This window comes from Muscardinus avellanarius (genome assembly GCF_963383645.1).
Source record: "Muscardinus avellanarius genome assembly, chromosome: 16".
Taxonomy (NCBI): Eukaryota; Metazoa; Chordata; class Mammalia; order Rodentia; family Gliridae; genus Muscardinus; species Muscardinus avellanarius.
In genome coordinates this window covers 18707073-18731142 of record NC_137802.1, presented here as the reverse complement: position 1 = coordinate 18731142, position 24070 = coordinate 18707073, and positions in this window count along the sequence as shown.

The window sequence follows — 24070 nt, the reverse complement described above, 5'->3', positions numbered from 1 at the left end:
CTCGCCGCGCGGCTCGGACCGGGGCGCAGCTCGGCCGGTCGCACAGCCCGGGCTGGGGCGCGGCCGGGGCGGGCGGCGTGAGCGCCCAGAGGCGGCTCGGCGTGCCGCGGGCGGGCGGGCGGGCATCCCGGCCCATCCCAGCGGAGCCGTGTACCTTTTTTAGCAGTTTGCAGAAGTCCGCGGGCCGGGCGGGCGGGCGGCGTGCAGAGAGGGGATGGAAAGTCCGAGTCCAGTAAGCGCAGATTCAAGCCAGGTCCCATAAGTCCGATACGAGTTTCGGCACCAAATGTAAAATTGTAGAAAAATGCGGGGTGCCCCACTAGCATAGAGACACGCCAAGATCCATAATAAATTACGAGAGGCTTTATTCGTGGGGGGTCAACCCCCAGCCCCCGCGTGGCCGCGGGGGCCGGTGGCCGGCGGGAGAATCATCATTTTGTTTTTGTCTTTTTTTTTTTTTTTTTTGCAGTACCTGGGTCCTCTGCTCAGGAATCTCAAGGTTACCATCTGGGTGTCCACCAGGCTGTGTTCACATCTGGAGGCTTGAATGGGGAAGAAGCCATGCTCATTCCAACTTCATTCAGACCATCAGCAAGGTACATTCCCTTGCAGCTGTGTGCTTGAGTGTCCCAGGTTCTTACTGGATAATGCCTGGAGATTGTTCTCAGAACTAGAGACCACCCAGGCTCCCTGCCACCTGGCCTTTTCCCTCTCCCCAGGCAGCTAACACAGGGCAGTTTGCTTTCACAAGGTCAGCAAGAGATCCTCTCTCTCCATTCTGCTAAGAAGAGTCTTACATAAGGTGAGATGGTCATGGGAACAACATCACATCACCTTGGCAATGTTCTACTGATCAGAAGCAAGCCAGAGGCCCTGCCCATAATGGGGGGAATCGCATAGGGTGGACTCCTATGGAACATTTCAGGATGTGTCTACTACGGTAGTAATATCCCTCTTCCTAATCCTCCCTCCTATTGGCCCCTTGGGTCCTGTGCTTTTCCTTTATGGCTTCTGTACACCTTGCCCAAATCTTTGTAAACAGTTTATATTGGACTGTCTTTGAATTACCCAGCAGGAATCTGCTACTTGTTTTTGTGCCTGAACCATAAAAGGATCAGTCTCCAGGACTTAGCTTTGCGAAGGAAATATGTGAAGAGTAAAACATCTAAGGGGAAAGGATGGAGGTGAAGGGGACCAGGAGGCAGGTTGTGAATTCTTTCCAAACCCAACCAGCCCACATCGGGGGGGGGGGGGACAAGTTCATTGGTATAAGGGGTAAACACATCTTCCTCTGTCCTCTAGGTTCATGAGGAAAGATTGGTCTGAATCCCCTTTGCTTACCTCTCCTACCTACATTTTCCATCCCCTTCTGGTAGAAGAGGAGTGGCTTATTTGATATGAGCATCTGGCCACCTTTGTTCCTCCCCCTTCTTCTTCTAGACGCTCTACTTGGAGCCCCACCACAGCAGCTAACCTATGTTCTGGGCTGCCACCTCATACTGTGAATTTTCACAGGAAGAAAAGCCCCCCGTGAGGATGCCTGGCACAGCCCAGCCCTTCCTATGGCTATTTCTAATTCTGAGGTTCAGAGTATGGAAGCCCATGACTGCAACATATCTAAGCCAGGCCAGCTTTCAAAAGTACTGCAGAACCTGGGCATGGTGGCACAGGCTTGTAATCCCAGTACCTAGGAGGCTGAGACTGGAAGATCGAAGGTTCATGGCCAGGCTCAGCAATTTGTGAGGCCCTCTGTAACTTTGTGAGACCCTGTTTCAAAATAAAGACTACAAAATTGGGTTGGAAGTGGAGCTCAGGGGTAGAATGCCCCTGGGTTCTATCCTCAGTAACACACACACACACACACACACACACACACACACACACACACACTGCAGTAGTTCTCTGATTTCTGTATCTCTTCATCAGCTCACCACACACCGATGAATAATCATCGGTGTCCAAATTAAGTAAGAGCTGTCATTTCATGTGTCAACATGGCGAACATTTTAGCCAAAATATCCAGTGCAGATGAGGTTGCAGAGAGATGGACAACTGATTTGTTGTTAGGGGCATACATTGTCACAAACATTTTGGAGTATGATTTGAAAATACGAGACAGAAGCCTTAAGTGTTCACAACCACTAATAGCTCTTAATATTTGAATAAGAAAGCCATCAGAAATGCTCAGAAAGACTTATATAGAGAGCTTGATTAATTCTAGCATTTTTAAAAACAGCAAATCTTAAGGAAAAGAACCAGAAATGCTTATTAATAGAAAAAAAGGCAAAGTCAATCCCAGTGTAGTTTAGTCAGCTCATGAAGTAGTATGCAGCCATTAAAATTATTTTCAGTGGGCATTTAATAGAGGCAGAAAATGCTTTTAGATGTGAAGTGCAGTGAGAAATGAAGAGAACGTTCTTGAGCATGTGATGCCAACTATGAAAATGCAGAGGAAAAATCTCTCTCTCCTCTCTCTCTCTCCTTTCTCCCTCTCTGTTTTTTATTGTAAACATGTAGGTTCCTCCCATCCACCCAAGCTCACACAGTTGCATAGGAAAAAAGAGAGACTCAGTGCCATCGTTTCTGTTCTTTTTGGTGTCACCAGAGGGGTCTTTCATTTCCAAGCACAGTGCGAGCTGCAAGGTGTCTCTGAGGAGCACCCTTCCCACCGGTCAGGTCAGGATGCCGCCTCCCTGCGGCTCCTGTGCTCACTCACGTGAAGGGCCACATCTGGCTGCAGAATTCCCTCCTGAGTGTTCTTTTCTGATCTCTCCTCCTGTGGCTTCTCCTAAGAATGCCCTGCCGGTCTTTCTGTGTCCCTGTCCCCAGTGAGGACATCTGAAGAGCCTTGTCCTTTTACACAGACACCCTATCCTCACACCCCTCGCCGTACCCTGGAGGCTGCTTAAGTACTTAATTGGGACAGGTACCACGTGGAGCCTTGGTATCACCTGTTAGGAATGTGCAGGGTCCTGTGGGCACCCTGCCTTTTGGTAGTGGGCCCTAGTACTTAGAAAATGGCCTTTGATTTTTCTCTAGAGGAATCACAGGAAGGTGCCCAACAGGGAGACAGGAGCACTGTGATCAGCACCGTCTAGATGAGCAGAAACTCCAAGGCGGGCCCATGAAGGAGCTGGTGGCTGGTGGGGAGGGAGCTCCCAGGCCCCGTGGTTCTGTCAGTGAGAACCAGCCCTGGCCTTTTTCCTGCTTGCCTTTGTGACTAGTCACTCCCCGGAGGTCACAGCCGCCACAGTGCCCTGGGAAGGTCCCAGCGAGGTGCGGCCAGAGCCAGGCCTCACTAAGGGTGCCACACTGCAAGCTGGCTATCCTGTTGCCTTACCAGTTGCCTCCTGTTTAAGATGGTGACTTCTGCTTGCTTTTTACCTTTAAGTGGAAGAGTTAACTCTTATGGTCTATGAGCACAGGGAGCTGGCCAGACACTAGACAAGCTCGTAGTTCAATAGCAGTGAGATGGATGAAGACAAGAGCTGTAGAGAGGCTGCCTCCCTGGGGATAGAGTCATGACACACCGCCACACAGAACGGAGGCAGGGTTTAGAGACTGAGCAAGGCAGTGGCCAGCTGAGGAGCTCAGGCCGGGCTGTGCCGTGGACAGGATGGTGGCTCAGTCCAAGGCCACAGTCAGGTCTGTTGTGGGCAGAAGCAGGGCTCAGTCTGCAGGTAACACAAGCATCTCCTGTGTGGCCAAGCCAGGTAACCATCCCTCCTTTGCCTAATGAGAACCAACAGAGGTGTGAGGATTGGCTGTGGAACGCCCACCTGCTCTGCCCTGCTGTTACCCCGAGTGTGTGACTAAGGAAGGGGACGGCGTTGAGGAGCTTAGGACTCAGAGACCAAACCCACCACAGGCTAGTGTCTTGTTGCCAGTGCCCTTCTGGCCTCCCAGTCCAGCCTTCTGATGTACACCTGGAGAGGCCAGGCTGGCGCCCATGGCAGAACCCACTGCCTTCACCCTGGGAAACTCACAGTCCGGGTGGGAAGGACTTGACCTGGGAAACAGGAACAGGCCAGACTGTGGCCCTAATTTGGAAGTGCCCTTGTTCTGAGCTAGCTAGCTGGGGAAGCCCAGGAGGCTTCCTTGAGGAGGTGGAGTCCGCACTGACTGGTTGGACAATGACACACAGCAAGACCAGAACCCAGTCTAACCAAGCGGCACACAGAAACCTGGCAAGACCACCCGAAGCCGTTTCTAGATGGCACTTTACTTCCACCACAATATTTTGATAGTTTCCACATAAGATGAATCAGAAACATATGCATTAATTTCCCCTTAAAAATATACACTTGTTTCACTTGGCAAAAGGCAGCCTGAGATTTGATGAATGCAAGGCAGATGAAGAGCTTGCATGGGATCCAGGCCTGGGAGGCCTCCCAGCCCCAGCATCTTGCAGCCTGTACCTGGAGACCGCTTTTCCAACCCACATGAGAAGGGCCTGAGGCTGTCACCTGGCCCAGACGCTCTGCCGAGGACATCCCAGCACCCGAAGGTTCAAGTGGTCAGGCCAGATCTCAAAGCACTTCTTTAACTTGGAGTGTCCAGACTCAGGCTGGGATATCCTGGCTCCAAAGATTGTATCTTGAAAAGATAGCAAAGCCACCAGGCGTGGTGGCGCACACTTGTAATCCCCGCACTTGGGAGGCGGAAACAGGAGGATCGCACAGGTTCAAAGCCAGCCTTGCTGGCTTAAGAGATCCTGTTTCCAAATTAAAAAAAAAATTATATATATATATATATATATATATATATATATATATATATATATATATATATATATATTAGGTCTGGGAGTGTAGCCCAGAGGTAGAAGGGCTTCCAGGAACCCCAGTACCATAAAAAAAGACAGCAAAGTTCAGCTTCTGTTAATTTGTTGGATAATGCCTACTCCAATCAAGCTCTCTCCTCCTCAGGTGGTCTCCTGCATGCAGGTGGTCCTCACCTCCCACCCTGAGAAACTCTGACTGCACTATTGCTGATCTGCATATGCAGTGAAGTTAGTTATGAAGTTTGAACCCCAGACCCAAAATGAGTCCCCAGACCCCTTTCACAACTAGGGTGTTATGATTTGGATATGAAATTCCCCCCAGAAAATCTTGTGTGTTGGCAATGCAGCAAGATACAGTGGGAGTTGGGTCACTGGGGATGCAATCTTGGAAACAATATATGGCCCTGGCCACTATTCTCTCTCTCCTCTCCTCTCCTCTCCTCTCCTCTCCTCTCCTCTCCTCTCCTCTCCTCTCCTCTCCTCTCCTCTCCTCTCCTCTCCTCTCCTCTCCTCCTCCTCCTCCTCCTCCTCCTCCTCCTCCTCCTCCTCCTCCTCCTTCTTCTTCTTCTTCTTCTTCTTCTTCTTCCTCTTCCTCTTCCTCTCTCTCTCTCTCTCTCTCTCTCTCTCTCTCTCTCTCTCTCTCTCTCTCTCCCTCTTTCTCTCCTTCCAGATTTCATGACCGAGAGCATTTTTTTCTCTGCCATACATCCCGCTGTTGTGGTTTTCTGTCTTGGAGCCAGCCAATCATGGACTTAAACCTTCAAAACCTCTGAAACTGTGTGAGTCCAATAAACCTTTTCTCCTCTAAGTTGTGCTTGTCAAGTATTTTAGTCATAGTGATGTGAGAGCTAACTAAAATATGCGGGCACAGTCTTTCTTACTTTGGCATGAAGATGCCACCATTGAAGGTGGTGCCTTCAGACCTTGGTCATTGAATGAAGATCCTTCCCTGTGGACAGGATGATGCAGAAGAAAGCAGTCACTCCTGCAAGTGTAGAGGAGCACTTCTTTAGAACACCAAAACAAACAAACCACTTTAGAACAAACAAAAACCACTAATAACTTTATTTCTAAAATAAATTTGAAGGTGTAGGGTGGGAGGGTATTCCATTAAATCAGTTGACTACAGTATGTAAAAAATTCCCCCGAAGTTCACAGCTTAGGACAGAGATCAGCTTTGACAATCTGCCTGTGTCTGTAGGTCAGGGTCTGCAGGCAGCTGAGCTGGGCTGGTCTGCTCAGGATATCTTTTGGGGTTTCTGTCACCTAAAGGCTCAGCTGCAGCCAGAGGTCCTGCTTCTCAGCAACCCATTCACACAGCTCAGTTGGTGCCTTTTGTTATAGCAGCTGGAATGGACTGAGACCGTGCTGGGTGTTGGCAGAAGGTCTCTGTGGCTCTCCCTGTGGCTCTGGCCATGAGGCTGCTTAAGTACCTTCATGACATCGTGATGGATGCCCCCCAACATAGCGATTCAAGGGCGAGGTGTGGCAATCTCTCTTACAGCCTAGGCTTGGAACTCACATGCCATTGCTTCTGCCATGCTCTCCTAATCACATAGGTCAGTCCTGATGCAACGTGAGGGGGACACAAAGCTGTGGAGCTGGACAGTGAGGGTCACTGGTGGCCACCTGGGAGCTGGAGATTCTGTTCCAAGTCAACTAACACCAGCCTGCGGGCTGTCCCACAGACACAGCAATTTCCAGACACCCTGCATGACCACATTTGAGTCACCAGCAGCGGTTTTTCTCCAGAAGACATGTGCCGCCAGGACTGATCTTCCACTCTGGAGTCGACCCATGATTTGTTACATGTCGTGTCACAACCATTAGCCTGAGCCTTGCTCACAGGGGAGTGCCCAAATGCTCAGTGTCAGAGTTAACAAGACTTGCGTTCAGAGGAGGGAAGAGGCAAAGAGGGCAACGGGTGTCAGTTTTAAGTGGATGGGTTAGGAACCCAGGGACCCTGATGGGCACTGCCATGGGCACAGGGAAGGCTCTCTCAGTTATCAAGGGTCTGGGGTGAGCAATCAGGTGGCTCTGGAGCTGTCACAGGCTGCCTGGTGCAGGGCTCGTGATCGACTAGGATTAGCTAATGTTACTGGGATGTCTAGACGATGTGCTAGCCCACCTCCCGGGTAAGGCCCTGTGCCACGTGTGTTCGTGCATTTCAGAAGTTCTCTCTCTGACTCTCCCAAGCACCCCTCAGGGTCTAATTTCCATTTCTATCATTGTCCTCTACTCTCTTTGTTGCAGCACGGGGACGTGACCCATTTACACCTTTCAGACTGTAGGAGCGGTCCGCGGTTGAGAGATTTGGTGTGGGCTGGGAGTGATGTTGTCTTGTCAGGCTGCTTCTGTTTTCTCAGTGAATTCGAAAGCAAGGTCATCAGTCAAGAGAGGGCTGGCCTCCTGCCTGGCTGTGTGTCCTAGGCCAAGACTGGGGGCAGAGGGAGTCCCTCTGTCTGGGATTGTTCTCTCTGTTGCAGCCTGTAGGGTAAAACCCAGGCTGGGCCTCCCTGGAAAAGTGCCCCCAGGTACCCCATCCGCTGGAACTAGCCAGGAAGCCATCAGAATCATGCCAATTCACAGTGGTCATTGCTGCTGTGGCTGCTTACCCTTCAGGTGACATCTAGGTCTCAAAGAATAGGCCAGCCTTGTTACATCTGTGGTTGTTTTGAACTAGTTTCCTAGGTCCACAGTGCTTCAAGTTCCTTAGCTCTTAGACAGGGAATAACAGTCTCCTCCATACAGTGCTGTTATAAGTGTCGAAAAGCACATAATAAGTACTAAGCGTATGGCAGACACAGTCAACACTAGGATAATTACGACTGTTGGTGTTGCTAATCCTGTTATGGAGACCCTTGAGTGTCAACTACCATGGGGCCTTTCCTCAGACCAAGGGAGCCACCAGAATGCCAGGACAGGGAGTGGCAGGCCTTCAGAAGGGAAAGAGCCCAGTGGGCTCACAAGTACACAGCAGGGTCAATGGAAGCAAGCAAAATCCATCTCAGGAGGAGCCTACTCATAATAATGGCCAGAGAGACAACAGGATCTCTTACGAGGGGTGAGCTCCCTCACACTGAAGGTGCACAAATAGAGGACGAACAGTCTTGGTAGAGATGTAGAATATGAGTGTGTGTGTGTGTGTGTGTGTGTGTGTGTGTGTGTGTGTTGGGGGAGTTTTCTTCACTGAAATCAGGTCTGTTCAGGGTCCCTCAATTCCTGTCAGTCTGATGTTCTATTTCTAAACCCCTGGAGTCTAGCACCAAAGGGCCAGATTAAGCTGGGCCTCAGATTTATGCTTATACAATGGCTTCACATAATAGCTACACCCCTGCCAGCTTTGCTGGGGAAGGAGCGTGGGGGTAGCTAAAAACCTCCCTGGGTAATCCGCAGCTCCAGCTAACGCAGGGGCAGGTATTAATTAAAGCGCAGATTAACTGTCAGTCATGGCTAACAGCACGGGGGCCTAGAATTGCTTAATAAGAGGGTTTGTAACACTATGTAGCCTTGAGAAGGCAATATTGATCAGGAATCCCTGGCCTGGAACTAATTGAATATTCACCCCCCAGTTGTAGAGCCTGATTACATTTAAGGTCATTCCTTCCATTCTTACTTGGGAAATTGTGGGTGGGGTTTGAGCCAGTGAAAGAGAAGCAAGAGGAGTGAAAGGGACCAGGAGGGCCGGAGAACAGGAAAGAGGATGAGCAGGGGAGGAAATGAAGCTTTGCTTTGTGCTTCTTTTTCCCCCCTGAAAAATCAGATATGACAAGTTAGATAACACCTTCATCTTGAAACAACTTCTTATCCCTGGGAGAGAAGCCTCCCTGTTGTCCAAGTTTACCAGGAAGCGTGTGCAGCACTGAAATTTTAATGAAGGAAGCTTTCAGTATGTTAATCTTGGGAATAAAGGAATATGAATTCATTCCTCTCTGTGCGCCTCCCTCCCCAGCACAGACATGAAGTACTATGGTAATGTGCTTATAATGGTGTTTGGGGGACCCTGCAGCTTCTCAGCAGGAGGGAAAGATCCTAGGAATGTCTGCTGGGTCGGGACAAAAGGAAACGGGGCTTGGTGGGTCTCAAGGCTCTCACGGTATGGGCATAGGGCAAGACCCTCGGTGGCCAGCAGGGCGGCACTCTCCTGCTACTGTGCGCCTCTTTCTAACCTAACAGAGAGCTGGCACCACCAGCCCGGCTCAGCTGGCAGCTGACCACAGATGCACAGGAGCATGCACGTCCTACGTGCATATGCCCTCACCAGTTCTGACGAGAGAACTAGGAAAGAGACAGGACACACAAACTGGGATGAGGCACATTGTGGAAGAAATTTCCATCCATGCCAAGTGCTTAGGGGCAAAAGTTTCATCCCATTCAAGCATGAGTTCCAAGAATAAGCATGAGGTCAACTGGCAGGAAAGAGGGAAAGAGGTCTTCTAAGCAACAGGTGCAAAGTCAAGGGCATGAGAAACTCGTGTGCTCCAGAGACATCAAGGGTGTGAAGGAGCACAGCTGGAGGCTGGACCACAAACAGCCTCAAAGTTCAGACTGCCCTGAGCACTGTGGGGATGGCAGGGGTTCGGGGCGGGCTGGGGAGGCGGGCGGTATAGGAAAAGCGTGGACTTGGAGGTGAGGAAGGGGCGGGAAGGAAACTAGGGCCAGGAGGCAGTTGCAGCTACTCAGGGGTGAGCTGATGTGAGTCTGAGGCTGGGCAGTGACTTGGGGTGGGGCCAGGGAGCAGCTGGTGGAGGACAGAGTGGCTGTGATTGGGTGGGCATCATAGCGGAGGGTGACGTGCCTGATTTTGGTTACTGGGTCAGTGGTGGTACCTTTGAGATGGGAGCACAGGACCGACAGCCAGTGTGCAGGGAGATGGCGCACTGAGTCTGGGCTGTGCTGTCTGAGGTTTTAAGAGATGCTCAGGAAGGTTGGAGTCACAGGCCTGCTACTCAGGGGTTGGCACAGGCATGAGGATCACCGCTTTGAGTAGCTGAAGCCATGTGCGAGGAAGCTATGCAAGAGCCCAGGGAGGCAGAGAGAACTGAAAGGGGCAGAAGATCAACCCTGAAAGGGGCAGCAGCGCCTGGGCTCAGAGATAGCCTCCAGTGAGCGGGAAGCCGCCACCCGGGTCTCAGTGCACCTAATGAAAGGCACCTACTATTTTAACAAATTCTCGGTGCTACGGACTTAACAGGAAAGGGGAGGCCTGAGTTTTAATAGTAATTTATCTCAATGTAGGCTCTTAAACCTCAATTTATCATTGTCACTGACAACACTTGGATTAATCTGTTGCTTGGTGTCTTTCTCGCTGCGGCAAATCCCAGAAGGATCAAAGGGAATTGATATACATAAAGAACGGAATTTCAATTAATGCGAGCCCCTGCTAATTTTTCCAACACATGACCCAGAAACATTCTCATTCATTGCAATTGTGTCGCGGCCGATCCTCCAGGGAAAACACACCCACAGATTTATTTATTTTTTCTGGCATTGAATTCATCATGCAGGGCATTACACAGGGGAGGAGCTGGCTGCACTCCCCCTCCCTGGCTCGCACGTTTCACTGGGGTATGGAAAGCAGCTCCAGAATTTGTCTGGAGTTTCTGGAGCCAATTCACCCCCGATGGAAGCTGGGTCCTGTGCAGTTGCAGGTGGAAAGGAAGCCAGGAGCCTGGACAGAGAGGCAGATTCTGCTGCTGTGTAATAAATAGTCACAGGGCTTGCCTGCTGGGGTTATCTCCTGATCTCAGGTGCGATCTCAGTTGCTGCGTTAGGATAATGGCTTCTCCTGGATGCAGGGCCCTGATTCCTGTGACTTTAATTCTGGAGAGAAACACAAACTTCACCATAACAGAGGAAGAGGGCATTGGGCTGAAGGGATGAGAAGCTCTTCCCCAGTTCTCCCATGGATCCATCCCAGCCCCTCTGCGATTCCGGGCATCTCCTCCTTAGCATGGGCCTGTTGTATGCCCTGCATCTGCCAAGCCCTGACTGAACTTCTACAGTCCCGTGAGTCCACTGGGCCGGGGTGGCTCCCAGAGGGCAGAGACAAAGCTGCCAGGTGCAACTGTGCAAAGTCCTACACAAAGGTGCCCTGGAGGGGCCGGAGCAAGCTGTCCCCTTAGCACCTGCTCTGCTTATCCACCTGTGCATGCATGCCTGTGTGCATGCTGTAAGAGGGGTGATGGTGGGGGGCGTTTTCTTCGCTCTATAGCATCTTGGCAAATGCTGCACCCAAGGGCCATCTGCCCAGAGGGATGGCTCTTCTCACCTGCTCTCTGATGGGTCTCCTCCTCCAAATGGCACAAAGACACTCTGCACCTGCCCACCGAGTCTGCCCCAGCTGAGCCCACCCCTTCTCCACAATCCCTGGAGTGTTTCTAGGTGCCAGAGCCGGGCTTCCCTGCCAAGCCCGGATGCAGAGCCTCCCAAACAGGCTCATTAGAATTCCCTGATCTAGCCGGGCCTCCCCTCACTCTATGTGACTGGCAGGAGTGAAGCCCTGTTTAAATTGCCTTGGCCCAAGCATAGAGAAGGATCAGAAAGCTAACCCCCACAGCCTTCAATTTGGCCTGCCTCCCTGTGCACACAGCAGTCCCTCTCAGCTGGGTCCCGGCTCTGGATGGAGCCTGGGAATGCCAGCCCAGGCCCTGAGTGCCCCTGCCCCCAGCCCTCTGAAGTCACCCCGCAGCCAGCCAGGAGGCCAATACTCGCCCCTTTTCCTCTTGCGGCTAGTGATCCCTGACATTTTCCTTCCAGACAATGAAAGGTGCTATGTTCTACACCCAGATCTTATAAATGTGGCTCATTAGCAAAACAGAGAGGTCAGTGCCATCAGAAGAAAGTTTAACTTTGTTCATGGTTCCCCCAAAAAGGACAGGTACGTGATGGCAGCCAGGGCTGTGAGATGAAGTGGAGAAATGATCCAGAGAGAGCAAAGCGTCAGACCACGGAGTGAGTGGGTTTCTATGGGAAAAGCTGGCAGAGCAGGGGAGCCATTTAGGATTGACTTGTTTGAATCATCCCACTGAGCTTTGGGTCATCAGCGGGTGTCTCAGCGTGCCTGGCTCCTGGTCCTGTGGTGGAGGGAATCCTGGCTTGGTATGTGAGGGTTAGCTAAGATGATGACTGAGGGCTTCAAGACTCTTGGGTTGGGTGGTTTGCATATAAAAGTCTTTTCTATTTCCAAGAATTGGCCTGCCCTCAAAAGCCACTCTCTTCCCAGGTCTATAAGATTTCCATATGCCAGAGAATTGAGTAAGAAAAAAATATGATTAATAAAACGGGTCCTATCATGGAATCTGAGAAAACACCTGAGAATGGGCTATTTCTGTTATCTGTGGTCCTGTTATAGTCCACCTAAAATCCAACGGCTTAAGGGGGGCTACCATTTTGTCTGTGATTTGGGCTGGGCCTGGAGGGAGCAGCTTATCTCTGTTGCACATGGTGCTGCCTAGGCTTAAGGCAGCAGGATGCCCCAGGCTGACCTGCAGGGCCCAAGATGGCCAGACTCAAGTCTACATGAGGCCAAAAGGAGATGCTGCCAGATGAAGCCTTAGCCTGGAATTGGTCACCTCTACTAAGCGGGCCAGAGCAAGTGACATGTCCATCCAAGGGGAGCAGGCTCTGCCCTTTGGTGGGTGGAGCAGACTGGTCAGGGAGGAGCACCTGCAGGTCCACCTTGGCATGCAGTGCATCATGGTAGGGTGGGGGCAGGGCACTGGAGGAAAAATCTGTCCCATCTTTTCTTTTAGGTGGTACTGGGGATTGAACCTAGGGCCTTCTACCTCTGAGTTACACCCCCAGCCCTATTCTTTTTTATTTTGAAACAGGATCTCACTAAGTTGTAGAGGGCCTTACTAAGTTGCTGAGGCTATGAATTTCCTATTTCGGCCTCCCAAGTACTGGGATTACAGGCTTGCACCACCACACCCAGCTTGTCCTATATTAATTCAGAGGAGCACATGTCCCATAGAACCACTGAACACTGGAACAGGAACTAGTCTCCCCATTTCCAGCACTCAGCAGCCAGTGTCCTGGGGGCAGCTTGGAAACACAGCAGGGACAGCGGGATTGGATACACACAGCTGTGGCTCAAGCTCCTCTCTGCCATTTACTGCTGTGTAACTGTGGGGCAAGGTCCACCAGTGACTTCTCATCTCACTTAGAATAAACTCCAAAGCCCTTAGAAATTCCCTCTGTCCTGACCTACAACTGCCCTGGATCCCCTGCCCCAGCTGTAGGGCCCTGTTTCCTGCCACACACCAGGTAGGCACCTGCCTGGCCAGGTTGCTTTGCATACTGCAGCTCCCTCCTGGCATCTGTCTCCATCAACTGGCCCCTGGCTCCATCTCTCCCTTCACCCCAACCGCTGCCCAAACTTCCCTCTGCAGACAGGCCTTCCCAGGCAGCTGTGGAGCGCCCTGGCCTGCCTGCCCCCTGCCTTCCTGCATTGCTCTTATTACCCTTGACCTTATTTACTCACCCTCTGTCTCCACTAGGAGTCTGTCTCCACTAGGAGCCAGGGGAAATGGGCTGGGCTCCATTCTGCTTGCTATTCTTCCAGAGCCTTCCAGCAACTGGCTCAGTGGGCGCTCAGGATTTGTTATGGCTTGAATGTCCCCTGCAAAGCTCATGCTGAGGTTTAACTGCCACTGTGCTGGTACCGGGAGGCAGGGCTTTTAGAAATGATTAGGTCATGAGGGCACCATTGTCAGGGTGCTATTACTGTGCGAGCACACTCATTATTAGGATGGGGGTTGCGCAGCAGGGCCTTCTTGGCCCTCTTTCTCTATCCTCGTAATGCCGGTCATGACACCAGATGCAGCCGGCTATGGCTTGGGTATGGAATGTTCCCCACAGCGCTCACGTGTTTGACAATGCAGCGATATTCAGAGGTGAAATGATTGAATCATGAGGACTCTGGCCTCAGCAATAGAGTAATCCATTGATGGATTAATAATTTGAATAGATTTGTTGGGTGGTAACTGTGGGCTGGCGGGGAGGATGCAGGTCACTGGGGTATGGCCTTGGGGACTATATCTATCCCTAGTCTCTTCCTCCTCTCTCTGCTTCCCTGCTGCCATGACCAGACTGGTTTTCTTCCATTGTGCCCTGCTGCCATGATGTCTTTGTCCTGGTGTTGGCCAGCCATGGACCGAACCTCTGAAACCATGAGCTAAGTTTTGGGATATTTTTATCCCAATGATGCAAAGCTGAGTTACACACAGCCCTTGGACCTTAAGAACATCCAGAACCGTGAGAAACAAGTTACTTTCTTCATAAATATCCCATCTGTGATATTTTGTCATAGCAACACAGACCAAATTAAGACAGTTTATATGTATTGAGTGAATAAAAAAAATTAGCCGAGCCTCAGATTTCTTTCTCTGTATAAGGAAGATAATTTTCACACTCAAGATTGTGGAAGGAATAGATGCCATGATAACTTGGAGAGTAGTGAGTACCACCCTCTTCTCCCCTGGGCCTTACTGGGCACACTCCTTCAGAGAAGGAAAGCTTGGTGTCTGGCCTCAGGGCTCAGGGCCCTGCAGCTGCAGACTGGGAGCCGGGAGCTCTTGCAGCTGCTCAGGCTGCACCATCCCCAGCGATGACATTCAACAGGTGCTGCTCTGTTTGCCTAAAACATTTACGTGTGTAACACCAACACTCCACGAGGCAGGAACACATTGTCTGCCATCTGAAGCCAAGCAGGATCTGGGCTTCCAAACACATACTTATGCAGAAAGCATGCAGTAATTAGTATAATTATTAGGGGGGTTAATGAAGCTGGGAACAGCACATCAAGCATACATTTAAACAAAACCTTCTTTTAAAAGGAAAAAAAAAGTGGGTGGAAAAGTTTCCCTGCTTGACTTTCTTCTTTGTTTTTAGAATCCGAATTTCAGGGTTTGAACTCAATAGGTGGGAAGATAAATTCGCTGTCATCTCCCCAGCTAATCCAGGCTCTTTCTTCTCCCTGGAGGCTGTTAGTGGCATCACTACTCGTGAGTGAAACCCAGTGTCTCACCTTCCCCTCCACAGGTGACCAAGGATGCGAATTTCACCTTCCTGGCCTTGCTGGCTTTGATTCCCCTCACCCCTCTGCCCCCAAACAGATCCTGCTAAGATGACTCGGCACACACATCCCATCAATACGTAATTGTGGTATATTTAGGAGTGAAGTCAATGTATTTTCCGCTTTAATTCTCGTGTATCATATTTTCAAACAGTGCCTAAATTGTTAGGATATGAAAACTAGTTTGGCTGTTTGGAATACAGTTAATACATAAACTCTTTGTATTTGTTAGTTTTTGTTGTTGTTTTGAGTTAAAAAAAAATCATTACTGAGACATCAAGGGCTCTGGCTAATTGCAGAAGTGGAACATCTGGTGAGGGGCTGCCCCTGGGGGTGGGTGTAAGTTTCCAGGCCCTCTGTCCATCTGTGCCACAGTTCATCCCAGGGACAGTCTCAGCAAAGACTGGCAGGCGCGGGCGCTGGGAGCGAAGGCCCAGCAGGAGACGTATATAAAAAGCAGAAAAGGGACCCGGGAGGATAGGGCGGACACAGGTGCCTGCCACACCAGCGCTTCTCAAACTAACAAATGACCTGGGTTCTGGTTCAGGGCTCTGGAGAGGGCCTGCGAATCTGCATTCTTAACCTGCCCCTGCTGTAGCTGCTGGTCTGTGGCTCCCCCTGGGCACAGCGACCTCTACGCCTTTCTTCTACCTTGGGCAGTGCCACCTTTCATGCCCTGCATGCCCTGGCTTCCCTCCAGGACTCTGACCTGACTGGGGAAGCCCAGCACTGCACGGCTCTGAGCCCCATTCAGACTGGGAAATTTAGACCCAGCTCTGCTTCTGGCCTGAAGGACAGGGAATAAAGACTAGTCCCCTCTCCCCCGCCCAGTCACCACTCCTATTGCTTTGCGTCCTCCTAGGACAGAAGGCCAGGGGCTTCTAGAACAGAAGGCGGAGGATGCAGTTGGAGGGTGACAAACGGTGGCACAGCTAGGCGTGGTGGCGCACCTCTGTAATCCCAGAACTTGAGAGGCTGAGACAGGAAGATCACAGGTTTGAGGACGACAGCACATGGTAAATTGGACCCTATTTCAAAATAAAAAAATAAAATAAATGGAAGTGTACCTTGGAGGTAGAGTGCCCCTGGTTCAGTCCCCAGTACCCCAAATAAATAAATAAATAAATAAATAAATAAATAAATATAAAATAAGCCAGGCATAGTGGCACACACCTGTAATCCCAGTACTTGAGGGGCTGAGTCAGGAGTATCGCAGGTTGAAGACTAGCCCCAGCAATTTTTCAAGACTCACCTCAGCAATTTAGCAAGACTCAGCAACTTAGTGAGAGCTTCAAAATAAAATAGGCAGACTGAGGCCCAGAGATGAGCATTCATACTGAGACCTGAACTCAGAGCATTAGATTTCATATCCTGGACACTTGCTATTCTCTACAGTTGCCATGTCCAGTTTAGGGCATCTTAAGCCCCAGACATTAGAAGTAAAGACAATAGGACCATCCCCACTTACGTTCCAGGTATTGGAGTTCATAGACCAGAGGTTGGGGTATGCTGCATAAATATTAGGGGGAACACTGCCTCCTCTATAGAAGTTTCTTTGTTGCAGATGTTGGGCCATGCACATCCCAGAATCTGGGAATGAATGAGTTTCCATGGCCCCAGTGGGTGGGGAGCAAGTGTCACTACTGAACCTGGCCCTGGTGGGTGGGGGCTCCCCAGGGCTCTCCATCCAGTCTTCATTGGTCTTCAGATGTCTCTTCCCAGGGCAACCGAGGGTCCCATGAGATGCAACACGCACTTAGGTGGGCCAGCTCCTTCGGGCTTCTCCAGCTGCATTACGTGAGCCTCGGGCTTGGTCTGTGACCCTGCAGGGGGGACAGAGGAAGGAAGGTGAGGTGACAAGGGCTTTAAAATCAGAAGGCTCAGGCTAGAACCTGGTTTCCCCTCTCGACTTGGGGGGATGTACATTGTATACTTGTGCTCATATCTTTACTCCTGGTACTAAAATGATGCACATGTCCTTTGTAAAGTCACCTTACAAGACCTCTCAATAGAAGAGGTGAAATGGATTCCTTTCCCCTCGGTGCGGGTCCTGGCCACGGACTGTTATGGAACTGCTCGCCTTGGCTTGGAATAGTACACTCCACCACTTGCCTTGAGAGGGATGAGCTGCGTAGCCATTGTCCCGGCTCCAGAAATGGACTGGCCCGTGGCTGGCCTGGCACCCAGCCCACAGGCCCCAGGGCCATCAGTGAGAAGTAAATGCTTGTTGTCACCTTCCTGAGCTTGTGGGTTATTTGTTACATAGCATTATTGCCAGGATGGCTGACTAATGGACTGTGAGGCCTTTGACTAACTTCTTATGTTAACCTCCGTGGGATGCAGTTTCCTCGTCTATAAAAAATGGGCAATAACACTTACCTTGCAGCCCTGTGCAATGGTTTAATGGGCTATGACAAGCATAGCTCATGGCATGGTGCCTGCTCCAGAGAGGGCTCTCAATGAGTGGTAACTTTAAAAGGAGTCAAGAGTCACCCTGGAAGAGCTGGGTTTGACAAAAGAGTGTCAAGTGCCCGGGATGGAGGGCTCCACGCCGAGCACGGTGGAGAAAGACTAAAAATCCTTTCCTCGGCCAGGTATGGTGGTATATGCCTGTAATCTCAGTACTTGGGAGGCTGAAATAGGAAGGTCACAGGTTGGGGGCCAGTCGCATCAACTTGACAAGACCCTCAGCAACCAAGCAAGACCCTGTTTCAAAAATATATATATATATATATATACTGAAGGGTAGCTTCGTGGTAGAGCAACTTTGGGTTCAATACCCAGTACCAAAAAGAAAAGAGAATCATTTTCCATTATATGATTTGTATTGGGAACAGACATGTTTTTGGGCAAAAATTCATGGCAGATTTGGGACAGAGAAGGGGGAGAGGGCTGAAGCCTGCCCTCTAAGTGCCGTACCTCACCACTGATCAACTGGGCCTGCACCTGCCCTCCTGGGCCTCTCACAGTGGGTTGACTTTCTCTTTGATGATTTTCTAGGCAGCAAAAGCAACTTTATCAATCTCCTGTCACCTCAACCAGACCACAGAGATGCCACAGAGCTGGTATTATAGAACACTATAACAGTAGCAATAGCATAAGCAATAGCATACGTCTGTCAAGGGTAGACTTCAGGAACTTGGAGTGCTCCTAAAGCCCTCAGGTACTCCTTCTTTACAGCTGGGATGGCTGTCCAGTTCCACCTCCTTCTCCAGGAATGACTGGTACACCAGTCATTCCACCCATGGCCCAGTCTAATAGCTTCTGCCAAGATCAGGTAAGGGAATGGGATGCTTTTAAGTGGCCCCAGGATTCCATGGCTCTTGGGTCTCTTGCTCTGGCCACTGTTTAAGCACCTATGAGCAAAGAGGTTGTGAAGCTGGTTAGGTCCGGCTCCTGGCAGATCTAGGGGTAGCTGCCTGTCAGTCTGTGGCACCACAGATTGTGACAGTGGGAGGTGCAGAGGTAAGTGGGCTCAATGCCTGCGAGCAGGGACTGGGTAGCAGCTCCCTTTGGTGGGTGTCTCAGAGGAATTGTCTTCCCCAAATGCAAATGGCTTCCTAGCTCCTTACTCAGACTGGGAAGCTAATGCCTTTTCATTTTAGAAAATTCAAATATTCCAAATATATATAAAGGAGAAAACAAGAAATAGCCCCAAGTATTCAATACTCAGAAATCATCACTGGAAACATTTTGAGGAACATAACACCAGACTGATTTTTTTTGTGTGTGTGTGTGTATTTTTTGTGTCTGTGTTACTGTGTGTGTGTGTGTGTGTGAGAGAGAGAGAGAGAGAGAGAGAGAGAGAGAGAGAGAGAGAGAGGGCTATTTGCAACCCCAACTTCTATCTAAGGAGGCTCTGTTGAGTGAGTGGCCTGTTGGGAGCTGACCCTGAGCCCCAGGATGGGTTTGGACACATGCAAAGGTGGCCTAGATATGAATTTGGGGGTGGGGCAGAAGTGGGACTGAATTGCTCTGCTTCATAAAGTGAGAAGAGCTCAGAGCTCCCACAGCCAATCAAGAGCTGGAGAGAGAGAGAGAAAGAGAGCAAGGGAGCTGAAAATAGAAAGAAAAATAAAGGCATGGAGTGCAGCCCAGCAGGAGGCCAAGACCAGGGCAGGGGAGTGGCCAAAGCACTTTTGAAAAACAGGACACCTCATTACTGAATTTCAAGTTGCCTGCTTTGTTGCTTTGAAAAGGTTTCGACAGGCATCTGCAAGCTGCCTGTGATGTTTCTGACACACACACACACAGGCTCCCTGAAAGCATTCTGGGAGGGCGAGGGCCATCAAGGAGGGGTTGACTCTGTACCCAGGTTGTCACTGCATAGAGTCAAGGGAGGTACAATTCTGGGCAATTCTGACTTTGAGCTCTTGGGGTGGAAGGCAAGGATGATAGCGGGGGACAGAGTGCAATGGAGAATATCCTGGTGACCCTATCAATAGAAGGCCTTTAGGAATTCATAGAAATATTGAGATGGAGACATTCCCCCTGGGGAAGAGGTTCAAACCAAATAGTTCTCTATTCAAAGCTATAGGATGGTCCTAAAAATCTTGGACAAATATTTATGCTTTCTGGCTTTATTTAAATGGAATTCCACAGCACTTGCTACTTGTATCTCTTTTCACTTGGTCCTGTGTATTATACATCTTGGCCTGTCCCTAAGCTTATATCTAACTCACTTTTCTTCATGTCTACACAGTAATTTCATTGGGAAGGAACCAGCGGGGCAGACAGCCCCTCTCCTACTGATGGACGTTTAGGTTGTAAGACCCCCGCCGAGGGGAGACCCTCAATCAACCTCGGGATAAGCGACGACAGCAAGAACACACGAGAAACTTTTAATCTCCTTGATGCAAAAGCAAGAGGGTTTATTAAGGAGCCAGTGCACTGGGGCCGACCCGAATAGGAGTTCGGCCCCGAGCCGCTGAAACTGAGGGTATTTATAGGGAAAAGACCATTAGGGGGTTTTGGGCTAAGTTGCATGCATTTACAGAAAATTACAGAATCATTTGAAAATTGCATTTTGTAGTCAAGAGTTAGATAATACCAGGTGCAGTCAGTAAGCTCCCGGGTCAAGGCGCTCTGGCCCAGACAGTATAGATAAGATGGGGTGGGCTTATCGCACATTTTACATTCCTAAGCTGTGAGCTGCAGTAAAATATATTTTTTCTTTTTGACTATTAGCTGGCTGTTTTAACTATTAGCTAGCTGCTAGGGGCTTATGATTTTTCTTCTAAATGGGGCCTTTCAAGGTGACATGTGATACTTCTGTGATCCATTTTCTCTTTATCTTTTATACATTTGTTGAGGTGGCCACTTAAAATTAGTCTCAGGGTAGAATACCAAAAAACCTCCAACAAAAGTCACATTGTTTTTCTGCTTTTTTGTGTGTGTGGTATCAGGAATTGAACCCAGGGGCTTTTACCTCTGTGCTACACCTTTATCTCTTTTTATTTTTTTGTTTTTTGAAACAAGTACTCGCTAGGTGCTGAGAGTCCTTGAACCTATAGCCCTCCTGTCTCAGCCTCCCAAATACTGAGATTATGAGTGTGTGCCACAATGCCCAGCCAAGTCACACCGCTGATTTATGCTCTCATTCTAATGGAGAATCTCTTTGAAGGCTGCACCAGCATGCTGCAGTGATCCGCTCAGGTTGGGGATGGCAGTGGTGACTTTCGTGGAAAGTACCTGCCATATCAGGCACCAACACCTCCTTAGCCCGGGAGAGTCAGAGTCAACACAGAGCTAATTCCTCACCTGACTTCGAAGTCAGAACTGGGCCCATTTGGCTCTTTAGCACACAGTCATTTTACAACCCTGACCTGGCACCACTTCTGGGAAGAAGGCAAAGCCTACGAGGGGAAATGGGTTTGTGTCTCTGAGAAACTTAACAGCTTAGGCTAGCAAGTGTCAGTGGCGTCACTGTGCATGCAGGGAATGTCAGAACTGGAGATCGCCTTAGAGAGTATTAGGTCTTGGTGTCTTTATTTTATAGGCAGGAGAAACCAAAGCCTGTTGTCACGCAGCTTGTAATGTAATAATAAGAGCTAAGGTTCTCATTAGAATCTTAGGGATTATGAAATCTGAAATTCAAGAATGGTTCACGAGGGAGGCACCTTTTCACTCCCACTTGACATGGAGAAAATAGCCCTGGAGAAGACTTGAACCCTGGCTGTCTGGAGCCAGAGTCTGCAACCTGCAACCAAGGTGGAGAAGACCCAGGATCTCTGCCCACCGTTCGCCATTTTGTCTCTGTCACCAGGTGGCTCTCAGGCCCCATGCCACTCCATCCAAGTGTCTGTCTGTCACAGCTGTGAGCCTGGGGGGACATCCTAGGGGGACGATACAAATGAATAATTCAATAAAAGTGAATAAGTTCCATGGCAACCCTGCCAGCACGTGACCTGGCTCTGCTGCCTCCCAGGGCTGGGTTCACCCTAATAAAGAAACGCATTTGTCAGACTACACAGAATGAACTGGGTAAGGTTTTCTTTCAAGGGAACGGAAATAAAACTAGGTCGACTGATGGAAGCAGGGCCAGAGCTTGCGGGATCCTTGTTCAAACTTGCACCACCAGGAAGTCAGTGTTTGTGGAGGTCCAGGGCCCCTGCAGCACTAGGGAAAAAAACACTCTCTATTCTAGTGGTGGGGCATGGAGCTCAGTCCCCAAATATCCCTGAATGTAAAATCTATATCACCCCACAAATTATAAAGAATTCCCAGGCACTGAGTTGCAAAGTTGTCAAAATATAACTGATGCCCAGAAAAAGTGCCTCTTCCAACAGCCTAAGGTGACTTTAACTGGTAAGTGACAAAGCTGGGTGGGACTCAGGCCTGGGTGAGCTGACCTTTCTGCTGTGAACCTGGTGCTTTTGATCAGCCAATCTGCCCTGGCATGGGATGTGAAAGCAACTCTCTCATTATGGGAGGGCTGAATTATATCACTCACTTTCTTGGTCAGTTTTTCTATTTAAACCAAAATGTTATATTTATGGGCTGGATTAGGTTGGGGACTGTTTCAGTCAGCATGTTCACTGCTGTCATCCAGAATATCTGATGACCACAACTGAGAAGAAAAAAACATTTATTTGCTCACAGTTGTGGAGATTTCAGGGTTCAGTCCATGTTAGGCTGGGTGGAGTCTGTGGAGCTCAGGGGATGGTGTGGGGAAATAGAGAAAAGCACAAGGGCTCTGCTCTTACATCGTGGAGGCTGGAAGCAGAGACAGAATGAGAGAAGGGGGGTCTATGGACACAGTTTTAGCCCCAAAGGTCATCCTCCAGTGACCCAGCCCCTCCGGTCACACTCTACCTGCCCAGGTTACCACCCAATAAATCAGTGGATTTTATGCACTGGTGAGCTATTAGAGCCCTCGTGATTCAATTGTATTATCTCTGAACATCACTACATGAGCTCTTCAGGGGACAGTCTATATAATTCCAAACCATAAGGAGAATCTGGGACTGTGTTTGGGGCTCAGCCGAGGAGAGGGGTTGGAACTCAGTTTTGGGTGAGGGCACATTTTGGGTAGAATTTAGAACTAGCCAGGGACAAGTGTTGAACTAAATCTAGAGCAGGCCTATGACTAGGACAATAGTCATGGTCAACATTTGTTTGAGGGTTAGACTAGGACTGGTAAGGTCTAGGCCTAGCACTCACCACATGGTATCTAAGATGGTGCTGCAGCACACCTGCCACGTGGAAGCAGTTACAGGAAATCAGACCCAGGACAAGGATCCAAAACCTATCCCAAGCTTCTGCTTGTTGTAGAACCAACCAAATACTGCCCCATCGCCCTGAGGCTATGTATCTTTATGCCAATGCCGGCCATTTGGGACTCAGACTTAGGACTTTGGTCCTCTGGTCCCTGACAGTGGAAATAAAGAAATTCTACTTCCCAACCAGGTCTCCAGGTCATCAGCTCTCCACGCCTGACCCCCTGCAACAGAACTTGCTGTGAGAATTGGGATCTCCTGGCTGTGGAGACTGAAGGGCTGAGGGGCTGGCCAGAGAGACAGGCTACCAGGTGTGCGTGAGTGGGAGGAAGATGGGCTGGAATCCTCAAGGGGGCTCCCAGAGTCAGGAGGAGCAGAAGCAGTCCATGCCCAGAAGTGTGGGAGGCAGGCAGTCATAAGATAAGCTGGAGCCAGGAAGGGGGCAGGAGTAGGGATTGAGCAAAGGTCTAAGTTTAAATGAATGTACTCAGATGTGTTCAGGAGATGAGTTGAGGGAGCAGGGGAGGGACAGCCAGAAATACCTGATCCGGAGACCTCTTTGGGGCTGAGTTACCCTGATCTCTCAGGATCAGAGAGAAAGAACTTGAGAGGCACTTGACGCAGGGGGCTTGCCTCTCTCTGAAATGCACTCATAGGGCTTCATTCTTTTCAGGTCTCTGCCCATCTTCCTCTTTCCTTCAACTGCCCATTCCTCCCCTTCCCAGCTTCCCACTGCTGCCGCCCATGATTCCAGGACTATCCTCCAGACTCAAAGTCAGGGATGGGATGGAACTGAGCCACTGAGAGACAGGAGGATGAGAGGGGCCCAGGAGGATGCAGGGATGCCCGGGGTTGGTCAGGACCTGGCGCAGCTGCACTCCTGTGCCTGCCAGAGAGTGTTCCTTCCTTGCTCCTGAGTGGAGGCCTGGTCATGGGCATCCGTACAAGTTTATGAACTGGCCACTCTAAGGGCACACCTGGGGCCCAGAAACCCTATGCCCACTGCACACTGTCATATAAATTAGTATGTGTATAAAATGTAAATGCCATCCTTTTAGGTATAGGGTTTTTTTTTTTTTTTTTTTTTTTTTTTTTAGTGTACCTGGTATTTGGAATTAAACCCAGGGATAGTCTGCCTCTGGGAGCCACAGCCTTAGGCCTATTTTATTTTTTGTTTTGCAACAGGGTCTCAGAAGGTTGCTGAGAGTGTCCCTGAACCTGCAATCCTCCAGTCTCAGCCTCCCAAGTACTGAGATTACAGGTGTGTGCCACCACGCCTGGCTCAGTGTACACCCTTAACTGTATCCCTGTGCAACATGCAACCTTAACAACCACACAGAGTGACTCTGATGAGGTGCTTGGCTTTAGGCAAATTATCTTACCCCATGTAAGTATCCATTTCCTTTGTAAAATGAGAATAATAAGAGTATATCCCTCAGAGCCCTATCGTGAGGATTTCATAATTCATGTGGCTCACTCTGGAATAAACAC